The sequence below is a fragment of the Macrobrachium nipponense genome, chromosome 1 (assembly GCF_015104395.2).
Source record: "Macrobrachium nipponense isolate FS-2020 chromosome 1, ASM1510439v2, whole genome shotgun sequence".
NCBI classification, from domain to species: Eukaryota; Metazoa; Arthropoda; class Malacostraca; order Decapoda; family Palaemonidae; genus Macrobrachium; species Macrobrachium nipponense.
In genome coordinates, this window is record NC_087200.1 from 33196771 (window position 1) to 33211770 (window position 15000).

Consider the following 15000-nt stretch of genomic DNA (forward strand, 5'->3'; position numbering starts at 1 on the left):
GAAGGGCGGTACAGTAAAAGGAACGAAAGCAGTTGCAGGCTAGGGGCCGAAGGGACGCTGCAAAGAACCTTAAGTAATGCCAACATTGCACCGCGCGAAGTTCATTGACGGCACTACCCCCCTACGGGATTTTTTCCTGTCTTAAAAAAGCTACCTAATTTCAACTCAGTTTCATACATTATGGAATGCTGACAGGTGTCGGCAGGAAACCGCCCTCAAAAAAGTAATATACTCCTCCGACTAAACACTAAAATGATCCTTAAGATCTCATGACTGAGACTATAAAGTTATCGAATTCCAAATTACGGAAAATATCAAAGGAACTTTGAAAATGGACGATTCCCAATTTTGCAATCTCGATATGAAGAAGAAATCTCGAGGCAAAAATCATGTTTAGATGCGACGGAACAATAGAGACCATTAACCAAATTAGTTTTTTTCTTTAAGCAATTCTTCAGCAGTTAACTCTTTTGTCAATTAAGCAAGTTATTAAGACCCCTAAATTTATATTATGACTTTTTCAAGCTTAGTTACTCCAGTTTACTTTATAGAGTCGCACATCTCGGAAAAAAAATATTCCACTACCGACTGCTTGCTTGCATCCTCTTTAATAAACAATAAGTAAATGGGAAAAAATGTGTCCTGTTTGATTCTAACTGTGCCCCATTGGAATTCAATGGAATATTAAATCTAGGCCAAAGGCCAAGCACTGGGACCTATGAGGTTATTCTGCGCTTAAATGGATATTGGCAGTTGCATCAAGAAAAAATTATGAGTGGAAAGTAAGATAGAAGAAAGAGAATATGAACGGAGGTACAGAAAAAGGAATGAAACAGGTTGCAGCTAGCGCATCGAGTGAGGTGCACTACCGGGATTTATCCCGTGGGAATAAATGCCATACGTTAGATACCACTAAGGCCTTTTCAAATTTCATAACGGCAAAAGAGCAGAAAATCCTAAGTAGTGGAACAAATTACAAACAAAACTAAGTACTATTTATGCCACGTTTAAGGCTTCTACTCACTGAATTTAACACAGCAAATGAGAGAGTAGACGTACAGCTTCTAGCAGGAAGGGTTCAGTCTCTCCGAAGTTCAACAGAATACTAACCAAAAATATACTGGATGCCAAGAAATCAACTCCAGAAGAAAAAGGATGCAAAATAGAGGTAAAAACGAATTAATTAACAAGTCAGTAGTGTGAAGGAACTCAAGAGATGAACTTCATTTATCAGAACAATCAATATTCTAGACAGGACAGAAAAGACTTCAGCACCTAAACCATAAACATATGATATCGACATGATGCTTTTAATCTTCAAAAATGATATTTATATCCCTACCAAAAACAGATGAAAAAATATCAAATTAATGACACAATGAAATGGCATAAGTAAATACAGAAGGGAAAACATCAAATGGCATCAACACGAAACATAATTGAATGTCTGGAAAGGGGAGGTCGCCGGAAAGAGAGAATTCACAAGAAATGACGCCCAGGAGGAACCTGACAGACTAACTTTCTCAAAAAAAAAAAAAAAAAAAAAAAAAAAAAAAAAAAAAAAAAAAAAAAAAAAAACTCCCTCTCTCAAAACTAACAGACGAGGAAGGCGAAGGAGCAATTTGAAATTCAGCGCGAACGCTGGAGGATGACCGAGTAGGAGCAAACAGAAGACGCCGGAGGAAGCTGAAGAGGCGTCCTGAAAAATATAGGTACGATTTGGGGACGGACCACATTTAGACATAACTCATCAAAGGGATAAAAGTCTTTCTTGAAATTGCCAGCGCACAATGGTTCCCAATTACGTGACGTTTGCTGCTGAAAGAGATGAGAAGGGCGAGCTTTCTAAGTTCCTTCCTCCTTTCTCCAGCCTTGAGAAATTCAAATCTCTTACAACTCCTCACTCAATGCAGCTTAGGCATCGCTACACTTTCTCATTTTCGCTTTTCGAACTCGGAACATTAATGACACAATTCTCGTCTTACGTGGAGAAGGACTTTCTACTTAAATCTCCCATATAAATCTAACTTCTTGCAAAGTTCATATTTCAACGCAAAATATATCTCTAAAGTTGCATGAACAATTCTGTCAATAAATCATAGACAATGTGATGATGATTTGAATCTTACAGTCGTGACAGTGCCGACTTGAAACAAAACAGAAGCAGTAGAGAGAGAGATAGAGAGAGAAGAGAGAGAGAGAGCGAGAGACCGGATGAAGAGAGAAGAGAGAGAGAGAGACGAGAGAGAGAGAGAGAGAGAGAGAGAGAGAGAGAGAGAGAGAGAGAGAGATAATTCTAATTTTCTTTTCTTGGGTTTGCAACCTTATTTTAAGTCCTCAAATTGCTTCCTGTAAAAGGTAAGTTGATATAGCTCGGTCTTTTACCTTTATATTTACAATTATTTATATATATATATATATATATATATATATATATATATATATATATATATATATATATATATATATATATATATATATAAACATATATACATATATATATATATCAATAAAAATGCAAAAGTCCGTGCTATTTCAACTCACCCAGTTCAGGAAGCACTTTCAGGACTTAAATCATGGTTGCACATCCAAGAAAACAAAAATTAAAAAAATAAAAATAAAACTGGCGTCACAAAAGCAGGGATCACAAGCACGCGCAGCTGAGACAGTCTTCAAAGCAAACCTATTCACCCACCTCGAAATCCTCATTATAGTCTACCTTTATTCCATTCACGAGAGCTTTTTCTTTTCACTATCATGAAGACATTCTTCATCTTTTTTTTCATTTTTAATTCCTTTAACGAACTTCCCTCAGTGTTGAAGTCAGGTCTCTCGAGTGTCTCTCCTCGTTCGTATAAGGATGAAGTTGTGATTATGGGACTTTCATGAAGAAGTTCTTGTAATGAAGTTTTAATGATTCAATCTTAATCCTGAAGTTGTAATTACGATGAAAGCAATCATTATAGTAATTCAGAGATATCCGGTCTTCCGCAAACATTTACACTCTCTCTCTCTCTCTCTCTCTCTCTCTCTCTCTCTCTCTCTCTCTCTCTCTCTCGAGCAGAACGGACAACCTCCCAATTAGAGCCAATTATGAAATGAGAATATATTCATTGCTATAACCTTTTATTTACCGAATTGAAAAATTTACAGCTGAAAGTTTTGGAATATTTCATTATTTCACTGAAACAGGATCTTTGTCTCACACGCGACTTTCAGAGACAAAAGTGCGCACAGACATTTTTACCACATAGAATCAGTGGTTATATGAAAAAAATAGTGTGACTACTATAGTTTCTAAAATAAAAATAATAATAATAATAATAACTGAAGATACCAAATCTGGATCACAGCTACTTTTCTACGCTACTGTCCTGAAAAAAAGGAAAAAACAACGAAATTAAATATAGTGTAAAAGAGGAAAAACAAAGATATAATTATATAAACAAGTCCAAAACACAAAATAAAATTGTATTCTCAATTACTACAAAAGTTGCAACGGTACAAAAGAAAATCTTTACTACATTTCAAATTAAAAAAAACCATAATTTAAAGAGTAAAACTTATCAATAAACCAAAGATTAAACTAGAGAAAGCTAATAACTTATACAAAAGGAAAGAAATGGAAAAGTTAGCTACAATCTCTTACTAAATTATTACTAGAAGAAGCATGCGTTCTAAAATACCATCAAAGAGTGAAATAGAATAATAATAATAATAATAATAATAATAATAATAATAATAATAATAATAATAATAATAATAATAATAATAATAATAATAATAATAATGCTTTCTTCCCTTTCACTATACCTAGAATTAAAAAAATAAAAAATAAAATCTACCTAAAAAAATGCAATAACATTACAAATTAAAAAGACAAGACATAGGAGAATGCACTGCATCGACATAGCCCTGAATAAAGGTATTTAAAACATCACCCAAAAGAGAGAGAGAGAGAGAGGAGAGAGAGAGAGAGAGAGAGAGAGAGAGAGAGAGAGAGAGAGAGAGAAATATACAACACACTATCAGTGATTATATATTACTACAGTAACATGCATACAACAAAAGAAGAGAAAAATGGCATTAAACTACGTTTTTGCTTAAGACTTGACTCGTTGGCGTAACGTCCCAAAAGTGGACGAACGAACGTCTACTGAACTGAACGGCGACGTCGCTAAACTCGACGTGATGAACTCTTGACTTTTAAGACACCAAAGAAATATCGGATGTCACCATCTCCCACGCAGCTTCTACACATCAACACCTGTTCTGCAGCTATTCTAGGACTCGCCAAGGAGACAGAACCACAGAGAGAGAGAGAGAGAGAGAGAGAGAGAGAGACCCACACACGCGTCCAAACAATGGCCGATAATTGGGTAAAAACAAAAGACAGTCGGTACCACCTGTTGAATAAATATTATGCAACATGTCATAAACTCCTCTTTCGTTCTTGTGTCATTACTGATAACGTCATTTCATTTCATTTGGCAACATCAAAGCAAGCAAGCACTTCAATCAATCGCATTTATTAGCGAGCGAGTTTATTGACGATACAACCGGGCATATCCTGGTCACTACTGAACAGCAGATTTTTTCAATGTCGCTTTGCAAAATAATTTTAATGAACTTAAGAGGGTGAGAGTTCAGGCGGTAATTCATCAGAAAGCCTTGCTGATGACCGAGGAAACTGAAATATTCTCTAAAAAAATAAAAAGAGCATAATGGAACCGAATGGAATACAGAATCTAGGCCAGAGGCCAATCGCTGGGACCTATGAGGTCATTCAGCGCTGAAACGGAAATTGAGTAGAACGGTAGGAAAGGTTTAACAGGGGGTAAACCTTACAGTTGCACTACGACAACAGTTGTTAGGAGAGGGTGGATAACACGATGGAAGAACATGAACGGAGGTACAGTAAATCGAATGAAAAGGGTCGCAGCTAAGGGGGCCCGAAGGGACGCCCCAAAAATCCTTAAGTAATGCCTACAGTGCACCGTGTGAGGTGCAACGATAGCACGAACCCCATACGGGAAAAGGAACATAATGTAACTATAAAACAATGACATTATTGAAAGTTCGTCTATCAAACCTCTTTCATAAATAGACAAACCTCTTTCATAAGTCAATTGCAAGAGCTCAGAAAATGGCTTCCATAATCTTTAGACAATCTTCTTCTGCGCATAAATATAGGTTAAATATGATACAAATGAAAAGAGATGATGAAACTCTTTCTCTCTCACGAAAAACATTTATTTCTAATTTTTAGACGATTTTTTTTTTTTTCACGAAAGAGAAAGCGTTTTTTCCCTGCAAAAGAGAATTATTTTTATACACACGAAAGAGAGAATTTTTTTCCTCGCGAAAGAGAATTTTTTTCATACACGAAAGAGAGCTAATTTTTTAATCATGAAAGATAGTTTTTTTTCTTACTCACGTCATCAACAAGGTCTAGACTCTAGAGGGCGACGAGAATCCTTAGGAGTAACTACGACTCACAAAAAATAATTTTTTCTCTACGCATAATCTCGGATTATCTTCATTACTCCTACGTCAAATATTCCCCTACGATGACCTTCACTAAATACCTTAGTGCAAGACTTCCTTTCCCCAACTGGTAATTTTAAACGCAGTATTAACAGAATTAAGAGTAGTTGCTGTGGCTTGTATACTCATCTTTACGGAAGTAACTAATAACCGTTGATTACAGATAAATGTTACCAGTTGCGAGTGTCCCCCATTTATCCGGGCTCAGGACTGGCATGACAACAAACAAAACAGATGAGGCATATCTATCCAGGCACTAAATTTTCGATAAATGTCGCACGGAAGAAATGTAAATGACAAAAACGTCAAGAATCGATAAGGCATAAATGTATACACGCCTCACAAGTCTCTCTCTCTCTCTCTCTCTCTCTCTCGCAGTCGGCGTCTCTGTCTCTCTCTCACTCGTCTCTCTCTCTAATCTCTCTCATCTCTCTCTCTCTCTCTCTCTCTTCACACACACACAATATAAAATCAAAGCTCTTTCACACAGACACAATATATATATATATACAAAGTAGAATTGTAAAAAAAAAAAATCCAAATATAGATAAAAAAAAAATATAACTAAAAAAATAATACAAATATGATGATAGGAGATGCCGCAAGTTCATACAAGGATTTCATATACGAAAAAAAAAATAAATTGCAAAATGTCACACAGAAAAATGTTCATGACAGATAAGTGGGACGGTGAAAGGTGGTAGTCACAATCGAAAGAAATGTGACAATATTACACTCTTACCAGAGTATAACCAAGGAAAACGAAGCAGTGAATGTGTCACCAAAATTGTCAAGATTAAAGAGAATCGAGTAAAGAGATGATTTACGCAGAAAAATCTATACAAACTCAATTCATTGTCAGATGAAAGGAAACAGACTTGAAAAAAAAACTAATAAATACAACTGATTTTTTAAAATTAGATTTGTTTCAAATAACGACAAGATTCACAAGTCAAAGCGACTTTTTTTTAAATGGATTTATTTAAAATAACGACAAGATTTACAAGTAATAGCAGCTGATGTTTTAAAATGGATTTATTTCCAAAAAACAAGATTTACAAGTAAAAGCAACTGATTTTTTTATAATGAATATATTTCAAATAGCAACAAGATTCACAAATAAAAGCAACTGATTTTCCAATTTTAGATTTATTTCAAATAATGACAAGATTCACAAGCAAAAGCGACTGATTTCTTTAAAAGGGATTTATTTCAAATAACGACAATATTTACAAGCAAAAGCAACTGATTTTTAAAAATTAGATTTATTTCAAATAATGGCAAGATTCACAAATAAAAGCAACTGATTTTTTAAAAATGGATTTGCTTCCAATAACGACAAGATTTACAGGTAAAAGCAATTGATTTTTTACAAATGGATTTATTTCAAATAACAAGATTTACATGTAAAAGCAACTGATTTTTTAAAATGGATTTACTTCCAATAACAAGATTTACAGGTAAAAGCAACTGATTTTTTAAAACAACGACAAGATTCACAAGTAAAAACGACTTTTTTTTTAAATGGATTTATTTCAGATAATGACATGATTCACAAGTAAAAGCAGCTGATTTTTTAAAACTGATTAACTTTAAATAACAAGATTTACAAAAAAAGCAACTGATTTTTTTAAATTAAATTTATTTCAGATAATGACAAGAATTACAAGTAAAAGCAACTGATTTTTTTAAATTAGATTTATTTCAAATAATAACAAGATTCGCAAATAAAAGCAACTGATTTTTAAAAATTAGATTTATTTCAAATAATGACAAGATTCGCAAATAAAAGCAACTGATTTTTTCAAATGGATTTATTTCAAATAACGACAAAATTCACAGGAGGCCAAGACTTCGAATTATCATGAACTTCTATGTAATTTCGTGAAACCATTCTGTGACTATGGGTTCATGCATCTGCTCTTAACAGGAGGATGGTCTAAATTAGAAAGTTTTACTAAGAAAATGCGGGATAATCACCGAGATAAATGTTAGAGAAACAACAATACAGAGGATTAGCAATGAATCGTAAGTTATTGCATACAAAATTCATACGTCTGAAAGATAATAAATCACTATGACAATGATAAATAGTCCAGTTCTATGACAATGATAAATAGTCCAGTTAAGCTCTATGGTTGCAACATCAGACAGCTGGACTAAAGAAAACTGACTTTCAGAAACAATGTGGTTTACGTACATGTTTGAAATGCCAGAGTAGCCGTCAATCTCAAATAATAATTGTGAAATTAACCACACTTCGGTCCTCAATAATAAGAAAATCTTGCATACTTCTATTCCTAATGTTAAGTGTAATAAGTTCTAAGTACATATCCAGTTCAAAACAACATCCCTTCTTGGGTTACTTTGCTATTACGAATGGACAGTACATAACTAATCAAGTAGTGAGTACTTTATTTTTTCTTTATATATATATATATATAATATATATATATATATATATATATATTATATATATACACATCAGGAAAACCATAAATATCAGTGAAGAGGGGTCCAGTCACACGAGTCAGTTACACGTGTTTTATTAAAATAATGTGAAACATTTATTTCATGTTGTCATCAACACTTCATCAGTCTGCAATTAAAATAAACTTATAAAATATAAATCAATAATAATTACAATAAAATCAGAGCGTTAAAAAACAGGAAAGGGAGGAAAGCTACCTAGTCAAGGAGGAGGAAAGGGCTGAATGACCAAAACATAAACCTCACGCCAGAGAGAGATGAGATGACGAGGTGTTGGAGTTTAAACTGGGGGACAGGAGCTTGATAAACAACTACTCCAGTGTAGTTACGTGGGCAGTTTGCTCTGTTTTGCCAATTATAGAGATCATGCAACTAGTTGTAAAGTCTCCACTGAAAAGGAAATTTCTCTATTTTTCTCCACAATGGGCACAACAAGTAAACTGCCCACCTAACTACCTTTTGAGTCGTTGTTTATCAAGCACCTACCCCCCAGTTTAAACTCACTCACTCACTCTCTCTCTCTCTCTCTCTCTCACACACACACACACACACACACACACACACACACACATTCTTGTTAAGATAGTTGCTTTAGTTACATTGCACAGCATTTATGATATTTTACATTTTATCACTTCTCACCCCCACCCCAATCCTATAGGAGTCTGAACTTAGACTAGAAGAGCATTAGGGGTGTCTCTATTCATCCCAGTGACCTCGAAAACTATCAATTAGATAATAATATCTGTAATTTTTTGGTTATTTCCACGTGTCACCACCTTCCCATCCCTTTTCACCCTGCCCCCTTCCTAATGGAGCTGAACTTGGGCTTAAAGGGCATTTGGGAGTGTCACTATTCATTTCAGCAACCTCAAAAACTATGGATTAGACAATAATATCTGTCTATCTGTCATTTTCGATTATTTTTACGTCACCCCCTTCCCACCCACTTCTCACTCCCACCCACTACCGAATCTGAACTTGGACTTGAATGGCGTTGGGAGTGTGGCTATTCTTCTCAGTGACCTAAAAAAAAAAACTGTGGATTAGACTCTAATACCGGTTGTTTTTGATAATTTATACATTTCACCCCCTTCCCACAGGGCCCCTTTACCCAAACAATCGTCCAATTTTAATTCTGTTTTCACCATGACCTTTCCCGGTTTGGTGTTAACTTATATTTAAAATCTCATCAAAATCGGTCAAGAAATGTGGATTTGTATAGCGTTCATACAAACAAACAGACATTTTCTCATTTAAATATATATATATATATATATATATATATATGCATGTGTGTGTATATATGTATGTATCTATACATATATATAATAAAACAGAAAACATGGTGGAAAAGAATATAAATAAAAATAAAAAGGTCGGCTAAAAGCCCCACAAATGCTACGGCCTTGGCTGAGTTCCCTTTTTTCTTTCTTTTTTGAAGAATTTCCTCAAGGTATTACTTGAATCAATACTCAGCTCGAGGTATTCCCTCTCAAAACCACTTCACATCGACGTTCTCTCTCTCTCTCTCTCTCTCTCTCTCTCTCTCTCTCTTTGTTGTTTATTTTTCTCTTTTCGTTTGCTACTCGCTGATTTTTTTCAGAGCTCTCAACTTAATGTTTGCAAAAGAAGAAAAAAAGAAGGGAAAGGTAAATGCGAGTTGATTCGAGTGTCTCTCAATTAATATTCATGAGCTGTTGAGTGTATCCACGCGAACAAGGATTAGCAAATCTGGATATAGAAATGTCAAGTATATTCTCTGTTTATTTCATTTTATCCAGTTTTGTATGCTCAGCCCAACATCACCCACACACGATTTTTTTTATTTTGTTATTTACACCTGCAACATGCTTTGTAGAAAAATAAAAATACTCATTTGTTACAATGTAATTTTTTTGTACCATAAATCTATAATTTGGTCTAGTGTAATGCCTGGATTAATAGACAAAAATCTTTATCAGCTACAAAGTTATTTTGTGTACCATTATAATTTACATACACACTATATACACACACACACACACACACACACACACATATATATATATATATATATATATATATATATATATATATATATATATATATAACCAGAGAAATGCCAGTTTAAAATCTTTGCAACATGAATTATCAATCAGCAGGTCTCTCACACAGACAAATACACACACACACACACAAACAAACAAACAAAGCAAGACGATTGTTTCTCCTTTGAGGGAAGATGAAACAAAAGCACTGAAGTTCACAGTAAGCAACGAAAGGTTAAGTTCAAATTAAAACCTACAGCCACAACACCTCAAGGTTATGCTACGCGCAGTGAAACGACGAAACCGACACACTTCAGAAGGCCCTAGCTGTTGCCTTCGACGGAGTTTCTGTTGCGATTGAGAAAATTAGGGCCATTCACGCTTCGCCACTTCTGAGGAATGCAGAATAGGATACAGAAATTACGCGCAAGTCCAAGCGCTGGGACCGATGAGGTCACTCAGCGTTGAAACAGAAATTGACAGTAGAAAGGTTTGAAAGGTTTGCACTAAGACGCAATACGTGGAAAGTAAGATGGAAGAAAGAAAATATGAACGGAGGTAATGTAAAAGGAATGGAAGGGGCTGCAGCTGGCGGCCGAAGGAACGCCGCAAAGAACCTTGAGTAATGCCTACAGCGCACCGCATGAGGTGCATTGACGGCACTGCCCCGTACTGGAGGTTTTGAGGGCTAAGATATAAATTATGGATTAATAATGTAAAATATTCGAACGGAGGGATCACAGAGAATGCCTGAACTAACTGTCTTAATCAATAACTATTCAAGTCCCAATCGGTAATACATCTGGTGTAAGTCATGAACAAGTTGAGCCACTTCTAATCAAGGGAATAACTTCAGCCCGAGTTGTTAATTATGCCCGTTGTGATATTGTGATACACTATTGAAATTTCATTATACATCAAACTAATATACAGCATTACGATGCGAACTAACTATAAAATACATGAGACTTAATTGGGTGCTGTTTTTATTGTAGTACATCTCTGATAAAACATTTGTAACTTATCACAGTAAGTCTCCAATATATTCTTTTTGTAATCATGTTTTAACAGTTTTCTTAGCAGTATCTTGCATCCAATAAAAATACAGATATTCAGTTTATACATTAAATATCACATTTGCTTCCTACGGACACTGCCACAATTGACGTCAATATGTTGATCATAAAATCGACACATTTTTCCCCAAAAATTTTATATGTTAAATTCTACTACTGCAGCATATGAACAAATTATAATTATTATTATAATATATATATATATATATATATATATATATATATATATATATATATATATTATCACATCACCAGCATTTTACCCACAAGGCTATCGTGATAGCCTTGTGGGTAAAACGAAATCACTGTACCTCATGATTCTTGGTTCCGTGGTTCGAGCCCATGGGCCTACGAACTTATTATCGACTAAAAAATTCAACTTCGGTTAACATATATGGAAATATATCAATTCCGAGGTAGAGCGAATTAGATATTAAAGGACATATGTAGCTTAATGTGTGTACGTGTGTTAGTGCATGTATATATATATATATATATATATATATATATATATATATATATATATATATAATGTATGTTTGAAAAGATACGTACAACACTGTGTCAAATCCACCCAAGAAGACATAAATCCCCAGATAATAAAACAAATTAGGCATTCCCCTTCCCGTAACAAGAAGGGGTCACTCAGAATATACTATTCGTCGCCTGCAAATTCAGCAACCAGACTTGACGCCCTAGACCGGCTCCCCTTAGGAGGTTGTCTTGGGGTCCCCATCCCATGGAACACCCTCCCCAACGGGGCCTTCCCCCAACCCCCAACGCGAGAGAGAGAGACACCCAGGCCCTTCAAATGTATTTCTCCCGCAAATCTCATTAACTGAAGGGGGAATTGTAGGAGAGGTCTCTCTTGGCCGGGAATATGCAATTACAAAGTGTACATATTAATGTTATATTGGGGTCATGCGTCCATCTACAACAGAGTAGCAGTGATGTGCGTGCCAGAAAGGTTTTTGTGACACAATAGGTAGTATAGTAATAAAACTCTTTTCTCTAAGGAGCGAGCAAGTGAAAACTATTTTCTCTTTAACAGAATGCGCGTAACCAAATTCTTTTGCTAATTACGAGAGAGAGAGAGAGAGAGAGAGAGAGAGAGAGAGAGAGAGAGAGAGAGAGAGAAATCGTCAACCTTTCGAACTTTACATCCAGAAAAAAATGCCTTGAAGAGATTGCATTGAATTTCTCTTGTTGGGGTGAGAAAAATCAAATCCTTAAGAGAGAGAGAGAGAGAGAGAGAGAGAGAGAGAGAGAGAGAGGAGAGATTACGTAACACGAAAAGGACGGATTATTTAGAGCAACTTGTTGAAACGTCATGCGAGTGTGTGTACTCACCTAGATGATGATGGAGCCACGAGTCCACCGGATAAGCCGCCTACTCCATCTCTTGACCTGGAAATAAGAGAAATGTCAACACCTCAAAATCCAGACATTGAAACATGGAAATTTCATTTCCATTTCTCTACATATGTATGTATGTATATATATATATATATATATATATATATATATATATATATATATATATGTGTGTGTGTGTGTGTGTGTGTGTGTGTGTATATATACATATACACATTTGTATGTATATTATATATATATAAAATTTATATATATATAATATACATGTGTAAATATACATATGTAGTACATCCATATACATATATGGATGTACATAGTAATATACATATATATATATATATATATATATATATATATATATATATTATATATATATATATATATATATATATTATATATATATATATATATATATATATATATATATATATATATATATATATATATATATTATAATATATATATATATATATATATATATCACCTATATGATCTACTGTTTACTTTTTCACCAGATACGTATGTAATTATAATAACCACAATGCCTTCTCAGCCTCTCGAAATTAACGTGACCTCGTTCTGATAAAGTGAGCGCAGGTTCGAAACTCCGCCACAGAGGTCAGAATTTCTTCATTTGGAACTTCGCTTTTGTAGTGCCAGACGTATCCAAAAGTATGAAGAAATCGAAGAGCTAAAAGGGGCATTGTGATTGATTATATCTTTATATATCTATATACTATTATATATATATAATATAAATATATTTAATTATTATAGAATTACACACACACAAATATATAGCATACAGTGGTGATTAATTTACCTTGCCAAGTGTCCGTTATTTATAGAATAATGTTGCAGACTTTTTATATCTGTCTTATGAAAATCAGCCTCTCTCTCTCTCTCTCTCTCTTTGCAAACTTGTCTCTTGTCCACGTCCACCTCAATTCACAAGGAGAGTACCAAGCCGAAATGTTGCACCACCAAAATAGCGCTGGCAGACGATAATATACTCCAAGAGAGAGAGAGAAGAGAGAGAGACGAGAGAGAGAGAGAGAGAGAGAGAGAGAGAGAGAGAGCAATTTTACCTCGGGCACCGACTCCAGAGAAACCTAAAAGGCACAACTCAATTCTCTCTCTCTCTCTCTCTCTCTCTCTCTCTCTCTCTCTCTCTCTCTCTCTCTCTCCTTTTAGGGTATGAGACCGAGGGGCCAAAAATAGACAAGAGAAAATGTGAGTGGAGGTTGTTGCAAAGCGGCAGGAAAACGCGAACAAAATATTGGTCAAAAATCGTAATCCTGAAGAATGACAGCCACTGGAACTCGTAAGTTGTCAATATGAACGAAGAAGCATGGTTCAGTGATGCTGGATACAGACTAGGAACGTTTCAGTAATGAAGACTAACATCCCCACTTACCGTAGTTTAAAGGGCATATACTGTACCCTTCTGCCTCTATTAGCACGTACATGTAGCCGATTACACACAAAAACAGCCGGGCGCACGCGCAGACAATCATCACAAACACACGTGAATATATTATATATATATATATATATATATATATATATATATATATATATATATATATATATATATATATATATATATATGCAACTGCTGAACTGGATGAACTATACATGCAGACAATTTCCACAACAATATCGTCTTCAGACACCTACTGCGCTTCTTCATTTCTTTTCCAATAAAACTTTCACATCGATCGATCCAGCACTTTCTAGGTCCTCCTCCTCCTCCTCCTCCTGACCAAGCTTCCACTAAGCATAGCCTTCTTACGATAAAAAAAAAATAAATATAAATGAAAAATTTCCCTAGGCCAGTCCCTTACGTCGTAAGGGACTGGCCTAGACATCGGATGCACGGTTGATGTAAATCTACTATAGTACTAATAAGCGCTGTGGAATCTCAATGTGACGCCGTGTTAAGTATTGTAGCAACTCGGTGATAACGTATTATATAAATCCATTCCTATATTATGTGGGTGACAATTTATATATAAAAAAATATCTTTTGATTCCCGAAGAGCTATAGTACTAAACTCGGCGTCCCATTGAGCTTCCGACATTTTTAGGACTAGCACCTCGGAGGCGACGCGCAGATAAGCCAAAATAGCACCGAAAGGTGTTTATTCGAAAGAAGTAACAGAAGGAAACGGAAAATACAGAAAGAGATCAGTTATTAGCAAAAGATAAATTTCTTAAATTATTTGTATTTTTGATAAGTGAGCTCCTTTTTCTGTATTTCCCATTGACCATTTATGTTTGTTTGTATGGTGTTTTTACGTTGCATGGAACCATTGGTTATTCAGCAACGGGACCAACGGCTTTACGTGACTTCTGAACCACGTCGAGAGTGAACTTCTATCACCAGAAATACACAGCTCTCACTCCTCAAAGGAATGGCCGAGAATCGAACCCGCGACCACCGAGGTGAGAAGCAAACACCAAACAAACCACGCCACTGA

General features: G+C 35.1%; 1 protein-coding gene across 2 annotated transcripts in view; it reads right to left on the reverse strand.

Moving 5' to 3' along the window:
* LOC135219219 (dystrobrevin beta-like) overlaps positions 1-15000 on the reverse strand; it is a 487262-nt gene that overhangs the window by 397090 nt on the left and 75172 nt on the right. For both annotated transcript variants that reach the window (XM_064255798.1, XM_064255797.1), the window contains exon 4: positions 12494-12550. The gene's annotated coding sequence lies outside the window, so the exon portion shown is untranslated. The remainder of the gene's footprint in view (positions 1-12493; positions 12551-15000) is intronic.